Source organism: Scyliorhinus canicula, chromosome 12 (assembly GCF_902713615.1).
Source record: "Scyliorhinus canicula chromosome 12, sScyCan1.1, whole genome shotgun sequence".
Taxonomy (NCBI): Eukaryota; Metazoa; Chordata; class Chondrichthyes; order Carcharhiniformes; family Scyliorhinidae; genus Scyliorhinus; species Scyliorhinus canicula.
In genome coordinates this window covers 60,235,557-60,259,472 of record NC_052157.1, presented here as the reverse complement: position 1 = coordinate 60,259,472, position 23,916 = coordinate 60,235,557, and positions in this window count along the sequence as shown.

Below are 23,916 nucleotides of genomic sequence, written 5' to 3'. Positions count from 1 at the left end.
GGGGCACATATTTAAGGTTTTGGGTGGGGAATGTGAGGATGAATCTTTTAACACAGCGTGTGGTAATGACCTGGAACACACTGCCCTCGAGGAGGGTGGAAGTGGAGACGATGAACGATATCAAAAGGCAATTGGATGGGGACTTGAGAGAAATTAACTTCCAGAGGTACGGGATTGAGCGGAGGGAATGGACTGACTGGATTCATCTACACAGAAATATCATGGACGAGAAGGGCCGAATGGCCTCCACCAGTGCCAGAATGACTCAATAAACTGAGGTAAGCTGAAGTCGGAAGTGATGTGAAGCAGAGATATTTGAAGGAATGTTTTCTGTATCGTTCAATGATTGGATGAATAAAGGACTGTAACTCTGGTCTGGGCCTCTTGGTTGGTTTTGACAATAGATGTGTGAGTTCTGCATTATACTGACATTCACTGGCATAATCTGTGCTGCTTGTCGCCCGTGGAGACCGCCCTGAAGAAATGGGATTATAAAATGGCAGCATTGAGAGGGAATATCACGCACTCCACTTGCCTGGACAAATGCGGCTCCAACAACACTCTAGAAGCTCCACACCTCCCAGGACAAAGCAAAAAATGGGTTAAAGGGATATGGGGTACAGGTCGGGAGGTGGATTTGAGAGCAGGAAGAGATCAGCCATGATCTGATTGAATAAGGCAGCAGGTTCGAAGTGGAATTGCTGACTTCTGTTCCAAATTCCCATGTTCCTAAAGCAGCCCCACTTGATTGGCATCCTATCCACAAACATTCACTGCCTCCGTCATCTATGCACAGTTTTGTTGGCTGGGCAGCTGGTTTATTATTCAGAGCAAGGGCCGGCAGTGTGGGTTCAATTCCTGCACTGGCTGAGGTTATTCATTTTTTTTTGGAAACATCTCTTAACAAGGCATTTATATATTAGCACAACAAACATAATCACAAAACAAAGCAATCCCACAGGGCTGCAAATAACCAAGTCAACAGAATACCTAACCCCCCCCCCCCCCCCCCCCCACCCCCTCTCCACTACTGACACCTTGGGCGGGATTCTCCAGTCTCTGGCGGCAGAATCGGGTCCGGCGATCGGCCGGTGTATCCACGTTGGTGCCGAAATCGGAGATGGAGCCGCTTTTGCGATGCTCCGTCCCCTTGAGGAGTACACCTTATAGACGGCCTCAGGACATTACCTGAGGCCGTCTCCGCAGCCAGAGCCAGGTGCTGTAGGCTGCGTGCCTGCTAGCTCCCCCACCAGACGGGGATTGGTGTGCCATTTTTTCAGCTGTAAAACGGCATAGTTCCCACGCCAGCGTCAATCAGCAGATAGTCTCAGAATCAGAGAAACCAGCCCCCTTATCTTTTCTTTAAGAAGTCGTTAAACGGCTGCCACCTCCGGGCAAACCCCTCCACAGGCTCCCTCAAGGCGAACTTTATTTTTTTCTAGCCTGAGGAACTCTGCCAGGTCACTCCCGGTTTCGGGGGCTCCGTGTCCCTCCATTCCAACAATATCCATCTCCAGGCTACCAGGGAGGCAAAGGCCAAGTCATCAGCCTCTGGACTCCCCGGGTCCTCTGACACTCTGAAGATCGCCACTTCTGGACTCGGGACCATCTTCACCTTCAGAACCTCCGACAATGTCAGCAAACCCCTGCCAGAATCCCCCAAGCTTCGGTCATGTCCAAAACATGTGGACATGATTCGCGGGCCCACCTGTACTCCGCCCACACATACCTTCCACCTCTTCATAAATCCTGCTCATCCTGACCACAGTCATATGTGCCATGTGGACCACCTTAAACTGGATCAGGTTAAGTCGAGCGCACGGCGAGGATGCATTCACCCTCCTCAGGGCCTCCTCCCACAGCCCAGCCTCCAACTCCCCACCCAACTCTTCCTCCCACATGCGCCTCACTACTCCTATCGGGGGTCCCTCCCAGTCCATCAGCACCTTGTAAATTTCTGACACCTTCCCCTCCCGTACGCCTGTTACTGACACCATCTTGTCCTGTAGCCCCTGGGGTGGCAGGTGAGGAAAGGATGATACCTGCTTCCAGACAAAGTCCCTCACCTGCAAATACCGGAACCCATTCCCGACGGGAAGCTCAAATTCCTCCTTCAAGTTCGGAAAGCCGCTGTCAATGAACAGATCGCCAAGCCGCTCAATGCTCAATCCCCACCTGATACAACACTCGCAACCCCCCCCCACATTCAGCTCCCCCGCTCACCCCCCCCACATCCAGCTCCCCCGCTCACCCCCCCCCACATCCAGCTGCCCCGCTCACCACCCCCCCCCCCACATCCAGCTCCCCCGCTCACCCCCCCAGCATTCATCTCCCCGCTCACCCCCCCCCACATCCAGCTCCCCCGCTCACCAGCCCCCCCCCCCCCCCCCCCCCCCCCGGAAGAAACCGATGATTCCCTCAGATCGGTGCCCAAAGCAAGGCCCCCTCCAGCCTCAGGTGCTGCCGCCACTGTCCTCACATCCTGAGGGCCGCCACCACTGTTGCTCGTTTTGGGTGGGTGTGCTTAACACTCACTTGGCTCTGTTTCACGTTCTAAGCTCTGGAGTCGCCAGGTGCCGTAAAGACACCGTCACAAGTATCAAGGTCAAGTTCAAAGCAATAAAGCTGTACACCAATTAGTAAGTCCAAAACAATTAGAGTTTATTATAACACAATTATAATAACACTCATGCACACGCTAAAGATTAAACTTACTTCTACCACTAGACAACTAATACTTAGCTAGGAAGGAACTGCGAGGTCAGGGAACAAGGCCTTTGTTCTGTTCTGGTCTGCAGGCTTCGGATCACTATCAGTCGGCAAGGGTGTCAGTAATGCCGGTTTCAGGTAACGGTCGTTGTTTTAGGCACTTACGTATTGGTGGCTGCTGCTCGACGGCTGATGTAGAAGACAGGGATCTGGAGGCTGGAGTCAGAGGCCGGAGACAGGAGACTGAACCATGTGCGGGACCTCTCTTTTATAGGTCCCGGGGGTCCGCGCCCCTTGGGGCGGGCTCCCTCACCTGCTGGGGATCGATTGGGCCTCTTCCCAATATATATGTTTTGAACCCCCCAATCCTACGGCCATTCCTTGATCGCTGGGGCGGTTCTTAGGACTTATTGTCCTGGGCTTCTCTGGCTCCATCGTGTCTGGTCTGCTATTGAATGTATCAATTGATACTTAATTTGTATCCATTGTACCTGGGACTGGCCCGGTATCACCTCATTAATATGCTAACGACTTCTCTTTCACAGCGCTGCCTGGTCTCTGCAGCCGTCAGAAACCGGTTTCTGCAGTTGTCCCAATACATAATTGCTCTGCAAGCTGTTTGCTCTTTAACATGTCCGTTTTCCCTGCACTCTTTGCAATCTTCCATTTTGTGTTCGTTAGTGGCCATCTTAGATGGCTACACCACTACCGGGCTTGTGGAGTATGTGGCCGGCAATAATGGCAAAGGCTCTGTCAATAGCACCTTCAAACTCGTATCCTTGCCAGAGGCCGCCTCCATCTGCTCCCAAACCGTTCCCTCCCCCACCACTCACTCCCTCACCACAGCTATGTTCGCCGCCCAGTAATAGTTCATGAGATTCAGGAGAGTCCCCCCTCGACTCTGTTCCAGCAGCACCTTCTTCACTCACCCAAACAAACCCTGAAATCATCACATTCACTCTCCTAAAGAAAGCCTCAGGAATAAAAATCGGGAGGTTTTGGGACACAATCAAGAAGCTCGGGAGGACAGTCACCTTCACTGATTGTACCCGTCCCGCCAATGACAGCGGAAGAACATCCCACCTCCTAAACTCTCCCTTCATCTGTTCCAGCAGCCGAGCCAAATTCAGCTTGTGCAGCTGCTTCCACTCCTGTGCCACCTGAATACCAAGATGCCCAAATTTACCCCCCCCACCACCCTCAATGACAACTCCCCCAGCCTCTTCTCCTGTCCCCTCGCTTGGATCAGGAAAACCTCCCTCTTCCCCATTTTCAATTTGTACCCTAAGAACCGGCCGAATTGCTCCAAAATCCTCATATTCTCCCTCCAATACCTTCCAAGGGTTAATATAAATCAGCAAGTCGTCCGCGTACAGCGAAACCCTATGCTCCAACCACCTCCCCCCCCCCCGTACTATCCCCTGCCATTCCCTTGACCCTCTCAGCGCCATTGCCAATGGCTCTATAGCCAATGCAAAGAGCAATGGGGAGAGTGGACATCCCTGCCTTGTTCCCCGGTGCAGCCTGAAATATTCCGAGCTCAACCAGTTTGTCCGCACACTCGCTACAAATGCCCGGTACAATAACCAGACCCAGTCCACAAACCCCTGACTGAACTCAAACCGCCCAAGAACCTCCCACAAATAGGCCCACTCCACCAGGTCGAAGGCCTTCTCCGCATCCACGGCAACCACCAACTCCACACTGCGATAATGTTGGGGGAAGCACCCCCTGCTCCCTCGCCTCACGCTCTCACCAGCAGGGGCCCCAAGGCCACCGAGAACATTTTGAAAAATTCCACTGGAAACCCATCCAGACCCAGGGCCTTCCCCACCTGCATCACCTCCATATCCTCCAGCCCCAGGCCCAACGGGGACTCCCAGCCCCTCCACCAGGTCGTCTTCCACCCTCAGGAACTCCAACCCCTCTAAAAAATGCCTCATTCCCTCCACCCCGGCTGGGAGCTCCAATTCATACAACGTCCTATAAAAATCCCTGAACACCCGATTCACCCCCATCAGGTCCAAGATCACCTTCCCTCCCCTATCCTTCACTTTCCCGATCTCCCGCGCTGCCTCCTGCTTCCTCAGCTGTTGTGTCAACATCCTACTAACCTTTTCCCGATATTCATAAACCACCCCCTTCGCTCTCCTCAACTGCCCCACCACCTTACCCGTGGATAACAACCCAAACTCCATTTGCAGTTTCTGCCGCTCCCTCAGCAACTCCGCATCCGGGGCCTCCGAATACCTCCTATCCACCTCCTCCACTAACCTCGCCATCTCCACTTGCTCTATCTTACCCCTGTGTACCCATATCTAAATAAACTCCACCCTTGCTACTGCCTTCAATGCATCCCACAGCGTGACGGCTGAAGCCTCACCCATGTCATTCAGCTCCACATATCCCCGAATGGCAGTCCTCACCCGCTCACAGACCTCATCCGACACGACCCCACATTCAACCTCCACTACGGGTCCTGCCCCCCCCCCCCCCCCCCCCCCCCCCCCCCCACATTGACCTGCAAGTCCACCCAGAGCAGCGTGTGGTCCAAAACTAGAATTGCCAAGTACTCCGAAACGACCACCCCCGCCAACAACGTCCTATCCAACACAAAATAGTCGATTCTGGAGTACACTCTGTGCAAATGATAAACAAAACTAGAATTCCTTTGCCCTTGGCCTTCCAAACCTCCACGGGTCCAACCCGCATGCGCTCTGTAAACCCCCTCAGTTCCTTCGCCACCGCCGATACTCTCCCCGATCTCGGACTCGACCGATCCAATTTCGGTTCCAAAACTGTATTGAAGTCCTCTCCCCCCCATATCAACCAGTGCGAGTCCAGGTCCGGGATCTTCCCCAACACCTGCCTCATGAATTCTACATCATCCCAATTCGGGGCAAAAACACCGGCATTCCCTTCCAATTTCCCACTCACCATGACAAACCTCCATCAAGAGACTGCCATTATGCTCCTCACTTCAAAAGCTACCCATTTATTTATCAATACTGCTACTCCCCTCCTCTTCAAATCCAATCCACAATGAAATATCTACCCCATCTACCCTTTTCTAAGCCTAGTTTGATCCCCAATCTTCAGATGCATTTCTTGTACAAATGCCACGTCCGCCTTTCGACTCCTCAGATGTGCGAACACGCAAGCCCTCTTGACCGGCCCATTCAACCCTCTCACATTCCATGTGATCAGCCTGGTCAGGGAGCTTCTTGTCCAAAAACCGATGCAGCTGCACCACCATCGCCTTCGGCAGCTCGTTACCCTGCAGTTTCCTCATCAGTGCCTGTTCGCCTGGTCCACCTCCAAGGACCGTTCAAAGGCCTCCTCACCCAGCAACTTCTCAGACTTCCGAGCCATGCACAAGCCGGCGTCTGCTCCCTCGCTGCCCCAGCAGCCCCACAATCCTCAGATTCTTCCTCCGGGACCGGTTCTCCATATCCTCCACCTTCTCCTGCAGCCGCCTCCGAGTATCATGCATCACCCCCAACTCGGCCCCCATTGGGGTGAGCTGCTCTTCGTGCTCCCCCACCATCTCCTCCATTCTCTGGATCACCTGGTTCTGAGCCTTCTGCTTTATCCCCGCCTTTATCAGGCACACCAGGTCTTCCAAAGTCTCCTTCCTCTGCAGGGTGAACTTCTCATTCAAGAAGTCCAGCAGCTGCTCCTTTGACCACTGAGACGTTAGGGGCAACACTTACCCTACTCCATCTTCCCCTGTGTTGCAGGTACAGCTTCCCTCCAATTGCTCCTTTCTCTAAAAACCATTCCTGGTCCACAAATCCATCCATCGGTGGGACACCCTTTCCTTCCACACATTTGTTTCCTCAACAAATCCACCCGTTAGCTGGGGAAAAGAACCAAAAAACACCGGCACGAGAGGGAGCCACCAAATGTGCGACCACACACCATGACCATCACCAGATGTCGGCTAACATTATTCATGAAGACCCGCTTTCTCAACCTTACCCCTACCTGAGGTGGTCCTCAGGTTAAATCACCACCAATCAGCTCTCTACCTCGCAAAAAAGGGGAAAGCAACCCAGGATCATCTGAGACTGTAGCGACTTTACTTTCATTTGCTTGCAGCTCAGTAACTCGCCAAGGCTCCTCCGACAGCACCTTCCAAACCCACGAGCACTACCATCTAGAAGTACAGGGTAGCAGGTACCTGGGAACAGCACCAAACCTCCAGGTCACACCATCCTGACTTGGAAATATACCAGCCTTTCCTTCACTGTCGCTGGGTCAAAATCTTGGAACTCCCTCCCGAACAGAACTGTGGGTATACCTACACCTCAGGGACTGCAACGGTTCAAGAATGCAGCTCACCACTATGGCGATAGGCATCACTGTAAATACACAAGGGGTTAATGCAAATATACTAAGACTAGAACTGAGTAAACACTAGAGGGAGCACCAGAGACATCATGACACACAGACATTCAACCAATAGGTCAGTAAGATAGGACACGACCAATGGGCAGTCAAGACACACCCAGAGGTGACACTACCACAAGGGGGCTACCCATATAAAAGGATGGGCACACATGCTCTTTCTCTTTTCCACAGGCGACACTCAGAGAGAAGGACAGGGGCAGATCAGAAGCATCACACCCACCACGTGGCTTAGAGCAGACTGGTTAGTTAGACTGAGTTACTATAGCAAGATCAGCAGGAGAGTCAAACTCAAGTAGGAGAATTGTTAACTGTTCAATAAATATGTTAAACCTATCTCCAAGTCTGAACCTTCCTTTGTCAGAGTATACATCAAGGAAGCAGCTTATGCTACATGAAGAAGCATAACACAACAACCACCACCTTCTCCACCCAGAGGGGAGGCCATATTGGGTTTGGTACTTGGTAATGAACCAGGGCAAGTGATAGATTTGTTAGTGGGGGAGCATTTTGGAGGTAGTGACCACAATTCTGTGACTTTCACTTTAGTAATGGAGAGGGATAGGTGTGTGTAACAGGGCAAGGTTTACATTTGGAGAAGGGTAAATACAATGCTGTCAGACAAGAATTGAAGTGCATAAGTTGGGAACATAGGCTGTCAGGGAAGGACACAAGTGAAATGTGGAACTTGTTCAAGGAAAAGGTACTACGTGTCTTTGATATGTATGTCCCAGTCAGGCAGGGAAGAGATGGTCAAGTGAGGGAACCATGGTTGACAAGAGAGGTTGAATGTCTTGTGAAGAGGAAGAAGGAGACTTATGTAAGGCTGAGGAAACAAGGTTCAGACAGGGCGCTGGAGGGATACAAGATAGCCAGGAGGGAACTGAAGAATGGGATTAGGAGAGCCAAGAGAGGGCATGAAAAATCTTTGGCGGGTAAAATCAAGGAAAACCCCAAGGCCTTTTACACATATTTGAGAAATATGAGAATGACTAGAGCGAGGGTAGGTCTGATCAAGGACAGTAGCGGGAGATTATGTATTGAGTCTGAAGAGATAGGAGGGGCCTCGAACGAGTACTTTTCTTCAGTATTTACAAACGAGAGGGGCCATATTGTTGGAGAGGACAGTGTGAAACAGACTAGTAAGCTCGAGGAGATACTTGTTAGGAAGGAAGATGTGTTGGGCATTTTGAAAAACTTGAGGATAGACAAGTCCCCCGGGCCTGACGGGATATATCCAAGGATTCTATGGGAAGCAAGAAATGAAATTGCAGAGCCGTTGGCAATGATCTTTTCGTCCTCACTGTCAACAGGGGTGGTACCAGAGGATTGGAGAGTGGCGAATGTCGTGCCCCTGTTCAAAAAAGGGAATAGGGATAACCCTGGGAATTACAGGCCAGTTAGTCTTACTTCGGTGGTAGGCAAAGTAATGGAAAGGGTACTGAGGGATAGGCTTTCTGAGCATCTGGAAAGACACTGCTTGATTAGGGATAGTCAGCACGGATTTGTGAGGGGTAGGTCTTGCCTTACAAGTCTTACTGAATTCTTTGAGGAGGTGACCAAGCATGTGGATGAAGGTAAATCAGTGGATGTAGTGTACATGGATTTTAGTAAGGCATTTGATAAGGTTCCCCATGGTAGGCTTATGCAGAAAGTAAGGAGGCATGGGATAGTGGGAAATTTGGCCAGTTGGATAATGAACTGGCTAACCAATAGAAGTCGGAGAGTGGTGGTGGATGGCAAATATTCAGCCTGGAGCCCAGTTACCAGTGGCGTACCGCAGGGATAAGTTCTGGGTCCTCTGCTGTTTGTGATTTTCATTAATGACTTGGATGAGGGAGTTGAAGGGTGGGTCAGTAAATTTGCAGATGATACGAAGATTGGTGGAGTTGTGGATAGTGAGGAGGGCTGTTGTCGGCTTCAAAGAGACATAGATAGGATGCAGAGCTGGGCTGAGAAGTGGCAGATGGAGTTTAACCCTGACAAGTGTGAGGTTGTCCATTTTGGAAGGACAAATATGAATGCGGAATACAGGGTTGACGGTAGGGTTCTTGGCAATGTGGAGGAGCAGAGAGATCTTGGGGTCTATGTTCATAGATCTTTGAAAGTTGCCACTCAAATGGATAGAGATGTGAAGAAGGCCTATGGTGTGCTCGCGTTCATTAGCAGAGGGATTGAATTTAAGAGCCGTGAGGTGATGATGCAGTTGTAAAAAACCTTGGTAAGGCCACATTTGGAGTACTGTGTGCAGTTCTGGTCACCTCATTTTAGGAAGGATGTGGAAGCTTTGGAAAAGGTGAAAAGGAGATTTACCAGGATGTTGCCTGGAATGGAGAGTAGGTCTTACGAGGAAAGGTTGAGGATGCTAGGCCTTTTCTCATTAGAACGGAGAAGGATGGGCAGCACGGTGGCACAGTGGTTAGCATTGCTGCCTGCGGCGCTGAGGACCTGGGTTCGAAACCCGGCCCTGGGTCACTGTCCGTGTGGGGTTTGCACGTTCTCCCCGTGTCTGCGTGGGTTTCACCCCCACAACCCAAAGATGTGCAGGGTAGGCGGATTGGCCATGCTAAATTGCCCCTTAATTGGAAAAATTATTGGGTACTCTAAGTTTTAAAATTTAAAAAAAAACAGAGAAGAATGAGGGGCGACTTGATAGAGGTTTATAAGATGATCAGGGGAATAGATAGAGTGGACAGTCAGAGACTTTTTCCCCGGGTGGAACAAACCATTACAAGGGGACATAAATTTAAGGTGAATGGTGGAAGATATAGGGGGGATGTCAGAGGTAGGTTCTTTACCCAGAGACTAGTGGGGGCATGGAATGCACTGCCTGTGAAAGTAGTTGTGTCGGAAACATTAGGGACCTTCAAGCGGCTATTGGATAGGTACATGGATTATGGTAGAATAATGGAGTGTAGATTAATTTGTTCTTAAGGGCAGCACGGTAGCATTGTGGATAGCACAATTGCTTCACAGTTCCAGGGTCCCAGGTTCGATTCCGGCTTGGGTCACTGTCTGTGCAGAGTCTGCACATCCTCCCCCTGTGTGCGTGTATTTCCTCCGGGTGCTCCGATTTCCTCCCACAGTCCAAAGATATGCAGGTTAGGTGGATTGGCCATGCTAAATTGCCCTTAGTGTCCAAAATTGCCCTTAGTGTTGGGTGGGGTTACTGGGTTATGGGGATTGGGTGGAGATGTTGACCTCGGGTAGGGTGCTCTTTCCAAGAGCCGTTGCAGACTCGATGGGCCGAGTGGGCTCCTTCTGCACTGTAAATTCTATGATAATCTATGATTGATCTAGGAAAAAGGTTCGGCACAACATCGTGGGCCGAAGGGCCTGTTGTGCTGTATTTTTATATGTTCTATGTTCCCGAGAGATAATTAGGGATGGGCAATAAATGTTGACCTAACCAGCAACACCCACCAAAAAATGCCTAAACCTGGTTGGCTGAGTGTTCCCAGTGAGAATGGCTATTGGAGACAACAGCTTATAAAACATCCAGTTTGGAAACAATGGATATTCCCATTCCCAATTAAACATTGCAAAGGCACTGGGAGGGATTCTCCGGTTGGCGATGCTGTAATCGCGTTCAGCGATCGGCTGGAGGATCCCTGTTTGCGGCAGAGTTGGGGGCGGAGCTGTTTTTGGGAGTACGCCGCATGCCGTCGGGAAGGCCTCAGGACGTCACCTGAGGCCCTCCCCCGATGCCCCCTCCCACGATGGCCTGAGTTCCCAACAACGCGGAACACACACGGTATTGTTTCCCATGGACCTGCGTGGCGACTGCGGACTGTGTCCAGCGCCGCCACAGTCGGGGGAGGGGATCCGTGCTGCTGGCTGGGGGTGGGGCTTTGGCGAGGGTTGAGGGGACTGGTGGGGGTTGGTCCGGTGGTGGCGAGGGGGGGTTACTGGGGGGCATTATTTGGCAGGCCGGTTCCGCGTGCTGCCAGCGTCGTGTTGCACGGAGAGGCTGCCGCAGGCCGCCACCATGCGTACGCGCAGTCACGGACCCGTCCATTCTCCAGCCGTTAAAGGCGTGTGGGCCGGGAGCTTTACCCGGCGTGGCTGCAAGCCCAGTCATATATTAATTAGATTAATTCGCAACCAGATGTCTTTCCCCACCCCAGGATGTCCCAAACCCAAAGAGGAATTTCCTCTCTTCAAATGAGGTCACTGTTGTGAAGTAAGAAACACACCAGTCGTTTTTTGTGCACAGCAAGATCCCACAAGCAGCAATGTGATAATGACCCAGATCGTCACTCTTCTAATGATGCTGGTTGAGGGATAATTATTGGCCTCAGGATTATGGGGAAAAGTCCAAAAACACTCCCCTCTCCCCCCCACTGCTCTTCTACTAAATGTTGACTGTGGCATCATTTATACCCACCCGAGAGAGCAGACTGAGCTTCAGTTGAATGCCTCATTCTGAAAGATAGCAACTCCAATAATGCAGCACTCCCTCAGTACTGAACGTCCGACAGTGCAGCACTCGCTTAGAACAGACTATCCGACAGTGCAGCACTCCCTCAGTACTGAACGTCCGACAGTGCAGCACTCGCTTAGAACAGACTATCCGACAGTGCAGCACTCTCTTGGCACTACTCTCCGACAGTTCAGTGCTGCTGCAGCACTGACCCTCCGACAGTGCAGCACTCCCTCTAGACTGGCCCTCCGACAGTGCTGTACTCTCTTGGCACTGCCCTCCGACAGTGCAGCACTCCCTCAGTACTGACCCTCTGACAGTGCAGCACTCCCTCAGTACTGACCCTCTGACAGTGCAGCACTCCCTCAGTACTGACCCTCTGACAGTGCAGCACTCCCTCAGTACTGACCCTCTGACAGAGCAGCACTCCCTCTGTACTGACCCTCCGACAGTGCAGCATTCCCTCAGTACTGATTCTCTGACAGTGCAGCACTCCCTCAGTACTGACCCTCTGACAGTGCAGCACTCCCTCAGTACTGACCCTCTGACAGAGCAGCACTCCCTCCGTACTGACCCTCCGACAGTGCAGCACTCCCTCCGGACTGACCCACCAGCAGTTCAGCACTTCCCCAGTACTGGGCCTCCGACAGTGGCCACCCCCCGCAGCATGTGAACGGCAAGGTCCGGCCAGGTAGGACCACACGACAAAGACGCCGGCGGGACTCGGCCGAACTTGTCAGGCACTCGACCCATCGTGCGGGGAGAATTGGCGGTGGGGCCGTGTTGATCGTGCCGGCACCATTGGCTGGAGAATCGGCGGACCGGCATCTGAGCGGCATCGCATGATTCCCCCCCCCCCCCCCCCCCCCCCCCCCCCGCGATTCTCCGATTCGGCGCAGGATCGGAGAATCCCGCCCAAGGAGTACATTATCTCTGACTTGAAGAATGGCAGGTTGTAAACTTCAGAGGTAACTTCTCCTTGGTATGTTCATTTCAGCATTTGGGGCTGGGTTGGGCAGAGATGAACCCATCTGTGGCTATTTAGTTCAGAACTTTCCGGAAGCTTGATCAATTGAATGAGTCCGTGTAAGGTTATGAATACAACAGCCTGTTACTAAGCGTGACACTGTTTGGAGCAACCACCAATCAATTACAAATTCATCAAAACAATGATGCACATTTATGCGCTGTTATTTTCTGGTCTCCGGGGAGGGATGGGAATTATTCCCTGCAGGCAAATGGAACGCTGGGGTTTATTGTGAGGGGGATTGAGTATAAAAGTAGAGAAGTGTTGTTGCAGTTGTACAGGGCCTCAATAAGATTACATCTTGATCACTGTTGCACACCTCTGCCCTCCTCACCAAAGCCAAGACTTGTATCAGAGGCAGTGCAAAGAATGCACTCCAGACAAAAGAGGCTCACAACCAAACTCCAAACTTCCCCAGAGTTAGAACGTTTGAGAGGGTCAGTACTGAGGGAGTGCTGCACTGTCAGAGGGTCAGTACTGAGGGGGAGCTGCACTGTCAGAGGGTCAGTACTGAGGGAGTGCTGCACTGTCAGAGGGTCAGTACTGAGGGAGTGCTGCACTGTCAGAGGGTCAGTACTGAGGGAGTGCTGCACTGTCAGAGGGTCAGTACTGAGGGAGTGCTGCACTGTCAGAGGGTCAGTACTGAGGGAGAGCTGCACTGTCAGAGGGTCAGTACTGAGGGAGTGCTTCACTGTCAGAGGGTCAGTACTGAGGGAGTGCTTCACTGTCAGAGGGTCAGTACTGAGGGAGTGCTGCAGTGTCAGAGGGTCAGTACTGAGTGAGTACTGCACTGTCAGAGGGTCAGTACTGAGGGAGTGCCACTCTGTCAGAGGGTCAGTACTGAGGGAATGCTGCACTGTCGGAGGGTCAGTACTGAGGGAGTGCTGCACTGTCGGAGGGTCAGTACTGAGGGAGTGCTGCACTGTCAGAGGGTCAGTACTAAGGGAATGCTGCACTGTCGGAGGGTCAGTACTGAGGGAGTGCTGCACTGTCAGAGGGTCAGTACTGAGGGAATGCTGCACTGTCGGAGGGTCAGTACTGAGGGAGTGCTGCACTGTCAGAGGGTCAGTACTGTGGGTGTGCTGCAGTGTCAGAGGGTCAGTACTGAGGGAGTGCTTTACTGTCAGAGGGTCAGTACTGAGGGAGTGCTTCACTGTCAGAGGGTCAGTACTGAGGGAATGCTGCACTGTCGGAGGGTCAGTACTGAGGGAGTGCTGCACTGTCGGAGGGTCAGTACTGAGGGATGCTGCACTGTCAGAGGGTCAGTACTGAGGGAATGCTGCACTGTCGGAGGGTCAGTACTGAGGGAATGCTGCACTGTCGGAGGGTCAGTACTGAGGGAGTGCTGCACTGTCAGAGGGTCAGTACTGAGGGAATGCTGCACTGTCGGAGGGTCAGTACTGAGGGAGTGCTGCACTGTCGGAGGGTCAGTACTGAGGGAGTGCTGCAGTGTCAGAGGGTCAGTACTGAGGGAGTGCTTCACTGTCAGAGCGGCAGTACTGAGGGAGTGCTGCTGTGTCAGAGGGTCAGTACTGAGTGAGTACTGCACTGTCAGAGGGTCAGTACTGAGGGAGTGCCACTCTGTCAGAGGGTCAGTACTGAGGAAGTGCTTCACTGTCAGAGGGTCAGTACTGAGGGAATGCTGCACTGTCGGAGGGTCAGTACTGAGGGAGTGCTGCACTGTCGGAGGGTCAGTACTGAGGGAGTGCTGCACTGTCAGAGGGTCAGCACTGAGGGAATGCTGCACTGTCGGAGGGTCAGTACTGAGGGAGTGCTGCACTGTCAGAGGGTCAGTACTGAGGGAATGCTGCACTGTCGGAGGGTCAGTACTGAGGGAGTGCTGCACTGTCAGAGGGTCAGTACTGAGGGAATGCTGCACTGTCGGAGGGTCAGTACTGAGGGAGTGCTGCACTGTCGGAGGGTCAGTACTGAGGGAGTGCTGCACTGTCAGAGGGGCAGTACTGAGGGAATGCTGCACTGTCGGAGGGTCAGTACTGAGGGAGTGCTGCACTGTCAGAGGGTCAGTACTGAGGGAATGCTGCACTGTCGGAGGGTCAGTACTGAGGGAGTGCTGCACTGTCAGAGGGTCAGTACTGTGGGTGTGCTGCAGTGTCAGAGGGTCAGTACTGAGGGAGTGCTGTACTGACAGAGGGTCAGTACTGAGGGAGCGCTGCACTGTCAGGGGGTCAGTACTGAGGGAGAGATGCACTGTCAGAGGGTCAGTACTGAGGGAGTGCTGCACTGTCAGAGGGTCAGTACTGAGAGAGTGCTGCACTGTCAGAGGGTCAGTACTGAGGTAGTGCTGCACTGTCCGTGGGTCAGTACTGAGGGAGTGCTGCATTGTCAGAGGGTCAGTACTGAGGGAGTGCTGCACTGTCAGAGGGTCAGTACTGAGGGAGAGCTGCACTGTCAGAGGGTCAGTACTGAGGGAGTGCTTCACTGTCAGAGGGTCAGTACTGAGGGAGTGCTGCAGTGTCAGAGGGTCAGTACTGAGTGAGTACTGCACTGTCAGAGGGTCAGTACTGAGGGAGTGCCACTCTGTCAGAGGGTCAGTACTGAGGGAATGCTGCACTGTTGGAGGGTCAGTACTGAGGGAGTGCTGCACTGTCGGAGGGTCAGTACTGAGGGAGTGCTGCACTGTCAGAGGGTCAGTACTGAGGGAATGCTGCACTGTCGGAGGGTCAGTACTGAGGGAGTGCTGCACTGTCAGGGGGTCAGTACTGAGGGAGAGATGCACTGTCAGAGGGTCAGTACTGAGAGAGTGCTGCACTGTCCGTGGGTCAGTACTGAGGGAGTGCTGCATTGTCAGAGGGTCAGTACTGAGGGAGTGCTGCACTGTCGGAGGGTCAGAATTGAGGGGGTGCTGCACTGTCAGAGGGTCAGTACTGAGGGAGTGCTGCACTGTCAGAGGGTCAGTACTGAGGGAGTGCTGCACTGTCAGAGGGTCAGTACTGAGTAAGCGCTGCATTGTGGGAGGGTCTGAACTTGGGGTCATAGTTTGAGGATATGGAATAAACCATTTTTGACTGAGGTGAGGAGAAATTTCTTCACCCAGAGAGTAGTGAATGTGTGGAATTCACCAGCACAGAAAGTAATTGAGGCCAAAACATTGTGCAATTTAAAGAAGTAATTAGTTCTAGCACTTGGGGCTGAAAGGATCAAGGGATATGCGGGCAGGAGCAGGATATTAAACTTGATGATTGCCTATTATAGTAATAAATGGTGGAGCATGCCCGGCGGGCTGAATGGCCTCCTCCTGCTTCTATTTCCCATGTGTGTTTCTATGTAAACGCTTTGCGACATCCCGAAATGGAGGAAAGGTGCGGGAGGAATGAAAAGCCACTTTTTTCCCCAGTTGTAATGAAGGATGATGTCACTCTGTTTCTCTCCCTGCACAGATACTCTCCCACTGCCCCAGGTTTTCCAGCATTTTCTATTTTAGTCCCAGATTCACCATGTTTAGCTCCAGTAACATGTTGGGTGAAATTCTCCGCACCCGCGAAAAATCGGGAACGCCGTCGTGAACTCGGCCGAGTTTCACGACGGCTCCCCACGGCCCTGTTCCCGAGCGATTCAGGCCCCGGAGATGGGCTAGGAGCGGGGCCGCGGGAACCACGTGGGCGATGACGGCAGAAGCGTGCGACGCCCGAATGACGGTGGCATGACGCCGCTCCGCGTCGTAAAAAGGCGCTGCCAACGAGATCACCAGACGGAGAGGGAGGATGACGGAGCCACGGAGGGCTGCCCCGAGGTTCGTAGAGAGTGACCTGGAGACCCTCCTCGATGCGGTGGAGCAGCAGAGGGGCATCACCTGCCCAAGAAGAGGGCATCGCCACCCTGCCAGTGTTGTGCGACAGGCCTGGCGTGAGGTGGGCACGGCAGTGAGTGCTGTGGGGCAGACCCCTCGGTCTGGGGAGCAGTGCCAAAAGAAGCTCCATGACCTCACCAGGGCTGCCAGGGTAAGTGCCAAGAGGGTGCCCCCGGGTCATAACAATCCCCCCCCCCCCACACCATGTCCCTCATCACCCACCTCCCCCCCGGGCACGAGGGGGAGGGGGAGGGGGAGGGGGGGGGCAGAATGAGTGGAAGGTGGTTAACAAAGTTGTCACAGACCCACATGAGCGCTGCGACCCCCTGGAGAGATGCCATGGTTTAGCTGCAACTTTCTCCCCCAACCTGTGCCAATATCTGAACGGCCTGCTGATACCTGCCGAATTGTGATGATCTATCTATGCCCCTTTCAACAGGACAAGACTGCGCACAACAGCCGGGAGCGCAACAGAACCGGAGGGGGTTCGCCCATTCTGCACCCCCTGACCGCCTTTGAACAGAGGGCACTGGACCTTGCTGGGGGATCTGGCACCTGAGAGGTCGCGCAATGCGAGGTTGGCGGTGCAGAACCAAGTGAGACAACCCTGCATGACAACCCCCCCCCCCCCCCCCCAGCCCATCCTCTCTCCCCTCACACTTAGCCCACTGGACCCCTCCATCCTCTCTCCCCTCACACTCAGCCCACTGGACCCCCCATCCTCTTTCCCCTCACACTCAGCCCACTGGACCCCCCCATCCTCTCTCCCCTCACACTCAGCCCACTGGACCCCCATCCTCTCTTCCCTCACACTCAGCCCACTGGACCCCCATCCTCTCTTCCCTCACACTCAGCCCACTGGACCCCCATCCTCTCTTCCCTCACACTCAGCCCACTGGACCCCCCACCCTCTCTTCCCTCACACTCTGCTCACAGGACCCCCCATCCTCTGTCCCCTCACACTCTGCCCACTGGACCCCCCATCCTCTATTCCTCTATTCCCCTCACACTCTGCTCACAGGACCCCCATCCTCTGTCCCCTCACACTCTGCCCACTGGACCCCCCATCCTCTCTCCCCTCACACTCAGCCCACTGGACCCCCCATCCTCTGTCCCCTCACACTCAGCCCACTGGACCCCCCATCCTCTCTCCCCTCACAGTTTGCCACTGGACCCCCCATCCTCTCTCCCCTCACACTCTGCCCACTGGACCCCCATCCTCTCTCCCCTCACACTCTGCCCACTGGACCCCCCATCCTCTCTCCCCTCACACTCTGCTCACAGGACCCCCCATCCTCTGTCCCCTCACACTCTGCCCACTGGACCACCCCATCCTCTGTCCCCTCACACTCTGCCCACTGGACCATCCAACGCCCGGCCGAGCGTGTCTAAATAACCCCGTCTTATTCTGTTCCCTAGGGTGTGATGCCGAACATCCAGGGACGTCTGCTGCCACACCCAGCCCGACATCCGCCACCTCCACCGCACCCAGTGCCACACGCCAGAGGGTGGCAGGAGGTCATCCAGGAGGGCTATCCTCCCAACCCGGGACCGTCCAGCAGGTCGCACACACGGCGACACACTCAGCAGACTCCATTGAGGGAGAAGAAGACATGGGCCGCGAGGACGTAGATCTTGCGGCACTGCTGTCTCCCACACCACCCACCATCCCAGAGACACTCACCTCGGTTGGCCAATTAAGTGATGAGGCTCCTGGGTCACGGTCTGGTGTGCACCACACAGCTGAGCTGGTACAGCAGGTGGAGGTCGGAGCAGTCGAGGGGCTGGACGGTCGGAGGGCAGCTCAGGCCCACCATCCAGCTGGCTCCCAGACGTTTCCCGGGTTCCTGGATTTACTCGACCCACCTGGACAGCCGATGCAGTTGGAAACCCAGGGACACAATGACGGGATGAGGGCCATCTTCCAGCAGCTGCAGACGCAGTTAGAGGAGCCAGAGCCAGCATGACATTGCCGGCGCGCTACGGGCCCTGGCCGAGTCTCACCAGGTCATGGCACAGTCCCAACAGGCCATGGCACAGTCCCAGCAGTCAGTCGCGGAGAGCATCAACCGCCTGGCAGACATGCTGTATGGCATCACGCACTCACAGGTTGAGATCGCACAGTCCCTGGCGGGAATGTCTCACTCCCTGGACTCCGTCTCAGCGAACCTTCGGATCCTGGTGGATACCGTTGCAGGCCTCCAGGACTGGCAGCGCCAGGTGTCGTTGGGGCAACGGGGCACCTCCCCGCTCGCACCTCTGTCCCAAAGTGAGGCCTGGGGGCCACCGGGCTCCCCGAGGGAGGAGGAGGTTCCGGGGCCTGTCCCATTAACTCCATCACGGGACGTCCCTGAACGCTCGGCCTCTCCCTGTCCCATCCCTGGCGCATCGGGTGGGCAGCGGGCAGAGCAGGGTGGCACCGCGTCATCCGAAACGCACGCGGAGCAGCCTGGCCCAGCAAGGCCGGGTCGCCCCAGGAAACGAGTGCCGACGGGGAGACATGTCGCACGGGGTGATTCTCAGCAGTCCGCCTCCACTCCTGCTGTATAATCTGGGGAATCTGGGGAATCACTTCGACGTAGTAAGGCAACAAAGAGGGACACATAGTAAGTTGGCACGGGTGAAGGGCACAGATTAGTTGTAGGGGCTAGGGCATCTGTAAATATTGTTTTGTTTTTTTTTAAATAATTTTTATTGAAAAATTTTGAATTTATAAAACAATAACACACCATAGTAAAATACCAAAAATAACAATAATATTAGCAATCATAAACATTCACCCCACCTCCATGAACAACACAGCATTTTAACAACAATGCAAATTAACACAATATAGAGTTACAGAATAGAAACTACAATAAGGAACACCCCCACCTCCCCCCCCCCCCCCCCCCCCCCCCGGGTTGCTGCTGCTATTGACCAGGATACCTATCTTTGAGCCAGGAAGTCCAGAAAGGCTGCCACCGTTTATAGAACCCTTGTATTGATCCTCTCACGGCAAATTTGACCCTTTCCAATTTTATAAACCCCGCCATGTCACTGATCCAGGTCTCCACACTTGGGGGCCTCGCATCCTTCCACTGTAGCAGGATCCTTCGTCGGGCTACTAGGGACACAAAGGCCAGGACAGGGTAGCATGGTGGTTAGCATACATGCTTCACAGCTCCAGGGTCCCAGGTTCGATTCCCGGCTGGGTCACTGTCTGTGTGGAGTCTGCACGTCCTCCCCCTGTGTGCGTGGGTTTCCTCCGGGTGCTCCGGTTTCCTCCCACAGTCCAAAGATGTGCGGGTTAGGTGGATTGGCCATGCTAAATTGCCCGTAGTGTCCTAATAAAAGTAAGGTTAAGGGGGGGGGGGTTGTTGGGTTACGGGTATAGGGTGGATACGTGGGTTTGAGTAGGGTGATCATGGCTCGGCACAACATTGAGGGCCGAAGGGCCTGTTCTGTGCTGTACAGTTCTATGTTCTATGACACCGGCCTCTTTCACCTCCTGCGCTCCCGGCTCTACCGCAACTCCAAAAATCGCGAGTCCCCACCCTGGTTTGACCCTGGATCCAACCACCCTCGACACCGTCCCTGCCACCCCCTTCCAGAATTCTTCCAGTGCTGGGCATGCCCAGAACATATGGGCGTGGTTCGCTGGACTCCCCGAACACCTGGTGCACCTGTCCTCACCCCCAAAGAACCTACTCATCCTAGTCCCGGACATATGGGCCCGGTGCAGCACCTTAAATTGGATGAGACTAAGCCTCGCACATGAGGAGGAAGAGTTGACTCTCTCCAAGGCATCCACCCAAGTCCCGTCCTCTATCTGCTCCCCGAGTTCCTCCTCCCATTTAGCCTTCAGCTCCTCCACTGACGACTCCTCCACCTCCTGCATTACCTTATAGATGTCAGACACCTTCCCCTCTCCGACCCACACCCCCGAAAGCACTCTGTCCATCGTCCCCTGCGAGGGCAGCAAAGGGAATCCCTCAATCTGTCGCCTAGCAAACGCCTTTACCTGCAAATATCTGAACATGTTCCCTTGGGGAAGCCCAAATTTATCTTCCAGTTCCCCCAGGCCCGCAAACCTCCCGCCAATAAACAGGTCCCTCAATTTACTAATGCCCGCCCTTTGCCACCCCCTAAATCCCCCATCCTTGTTCCCCGGGATGAACCGATGATTGCCACCCAGTGGAGCCTCCATCGAGCCCCCTGTTTCCCCCCGATGCCGTCTCCACTGTCCCCAGATTCTTAGGGTCGCTGCCACCACCGGGCTTGTGGTAAACCTCTTAGGGGAGAGCGGCAACGGCGCCGTTACCATGGCACCCAGGCTCGTACCTCTACATGACGCCATCTCCATTCTTTTCCACGCCGCCCCTCCCCCCTCCATCACCCATTTACGCACCATTGACACATTGGCTGCCCAATAGTACCCCAGAAGGTTGGGCAGCGCCAGCCCGCCTCTATCCCTCCCTCGCTCCAGGAACACCCTCTTCACTCTCGGAGTCCCATGTGCCCACACAAAGCTCAAAATACTGCTAGTCACTCTCCTAAAGAAGGCCCTGGGGATAAAGATGGGCAGGCACTGAAAGAGGAACAAGAACCTCGGAAGCACCGTCATTTTGACGGACTGCACCCTCCCCGCCAACAACAATGGCAGCATGTCCCACCTCTTGAACTCCTCCTCCATCTGATCTACAAGTCTGGTGAAATTATGTTTGTGAAGAGTCCCCCAGTCCCTGGCCACCTGCACCCCCAGGTACTAAAAGCCCTGCCCGTCTAAGCGGGAGCCTACCAATTCCTTCCTCCTGGTCTCCAGGGTGCACCACAAACACCTCACTCTTGCCTAAATTTAATTTATAACCTGAAAAGGTCCCAAACTCAGCTAGCAGCTTCATCACCCCCGGCATCTCTCCCACCGGGTCCGCCACATACAGTAACAGGTCATCGGCATACAACGACACCCTATGTTCCTCCCCACCTCGCATCAAACCTCTCCACCTCTCTGAATCCCTCAACACCATCGCCAGCGGCTTGATTGCCAGTGCAAACAACAAGGGGGACAGGGGGCAACCCTGCCTGGTAACTCGGTAAAGCCGGAAATACTCCGACCTCCTCCCATTCGTGGCCACGCACGCCATCGGGGCCTCATATAGCAGCCTTACCCATCTAATGAACCCTTCACCAAATCCAAACCTCCCCAACACCTCCCATAGGTACCCCCACTCCACTCTATCGAAGGCCTTCTCTGCATCCAGCGCCACCACTATCTCTGCCTCCCCCTCAATCGCCGGCATCATGAAAACATTCAACAATCTCCGCACATTCGTGTTCAGCTGCCTTCCCTTCACAAAACCTGTCTGGTCCTCGTGCACAACCCCTGGCACACAGTCCTCTATCCTGGTGGCCAGGATTTTTGCAAGCACCTCAGCATCCACGTTGAGGAGAGATATGGGCCTGTATGAACCACACTGCTGGGGGTCCTTGTCCCTCTTTAAAATTAACGAGATCAGCGCCCGCGACATCGTCGGGGGCAAAGTCCCCCCTTCCCACGCTTCATTGAGTGTCCGCACCAGCAAGGGGCCCACTAGGTCCACAAACTTTTTATAAAATTCCACCGGGAACCCATCCGGCCCCGGTGCATTCCCTGACTGCATCTGCCCGATCCCCTTAACTAGCTCCTCCAGCTCAATCGGCGCACCCAACCCCTCCACCTGCTCCTCCTGCACCTTCGGGAAAGAAAGCCCATCGAGGAACCTCTCCATTCCCCTCCTCTCCCCCGTTGGCTCCGACCGGTACAGTTCCCCGTAAAAGTCCTTGAAGACCTCATTCACCTCTACCCCCTTCCGCACCACATTCCCACTCTTGTCTCTCACTCCAGCAATTTCCTTAGCCACATCCCACTTGCGGAGCTGATGAGCCAGCATCCTACTCGCCTTTTCACCATGTTCGTACACTGCCCCTTGTGCCTTCCTCCACTGTGCCTCCGCCTTTCTAGTGGTCAGCAAATCAATTTAGCCTGCAGGCTGCGCCTCTCCCCCAACAGTCCCTCCTCTGGTGCCTCTGCATACCTCCTGTCTACCTCCAGCATCTTTCCCACCAGTCTATCCCTCTCACTCCTCTCCCTGTGTGCCCGGATGGATATCAGCTCCCCACGAATCACTGACTTCAGGGCTTCCCAGACCACCCCCACCTGAACCTCCCCCGTATCATTCACCTCGAGGTACCCCTCAATACTTGCCCAGACCCTCCTACACACCTCCTCCTCCGCCAACAACCCCACATCCAACCGCCACAACGGGCACTGGTCCCGCACCTCCCCCATCTCCAACTCTATCCAATGCGGAGCGTGGTCGGAGATTGCAATGGCCGAATACTCGGCCTCCTCCACTCTCGGAATCAGTCCCCTACTCACCACGAAGAAGTCTATCCGAGAGTAGACCCTATGTACGTGGGAGAAGAAAGAGTACTCGTTTGCCCTCGGCCTCACAAACCTCCATGGATCCACCCCACCCATCTGGTCCATAAACCCTCTCAGTAACTTGGCCGCCGCCGGCCTCCTACCCATCCTAGAGCTGGACCGATCCAGTGAAGGATCCAACACCGTATTGAAGTCCCCCCCCATGATCAGACTTCCCGCCTCCAGATTCGGGACCCGTCCCAACATACGCCTCATAAAGCCCGCATCGTCCCAATTTGGGGCATACACACTAGCAAGTACCACCTTCTCTCCTTGTAGCCTGCCCCTAACCATAACATACCTACCCCCCTTATCCGCCACCACCTCCGATGCCTCAAACAACACGTTTTTCCCCACCAGAATCACCACTCCCCAGTTCTTCACACCCAATCCAGAGTGGAAAACCTGCCCCACCCATCCCTTCCTCAGGCGGACCTGGTCCGCCACCTTCAGGTGGGTCTCCTGAAGCATTGCCACATCTGCCTTTAGCCCCTTCAGATGAGCAAGTACCCTCGACCACTTCACCGGCCCATTCAATCCTCTCGCATTCCAGGTGACCAACCGGATCAGAGGGCGTCCCGCCCCCTCCCCTGTCGCCCTGCCATAGCCCGTCGACTGCCCGCCCCAGGCCAGCACCCCCTGCCCGACCCAGTCCCCACAGCGACAACACCTCACCTCTGTCCCCCCAGCCCCCACCAGCTCCTTCCTGACCCTACCAGTAGCAACCCGGTATTCCCCTTTCCCCCCCTCCCTTCCCCCCAGGCTAGGAACCCTCCCAGCCGCGAACCGTCCTCCATTGTACTTCCGTGGGTCAGCTAACTTCTGCTGACCCCGGAAACTCCCGCCAATAACCCAACCTCTCCCAAAGTGGGATCATCCCCCAATCTATCCCTCCTCCTGGCACCGCTCCAGCGCGGGGAAGAACCAGTTAAGGCCCCGCCTCCCCCCCGTCATCGTCTCCGTCCCCCAGCCCCGCAGCGCGGGAAAACAGAGGAAAGCCCGCGCTTTCGCACTGCCCCACCACACCCTTCTGACGCAGCTCCCAAATACCAGCCCCACTCCATACCCCCAACCTGACATAGAATACAACAAAC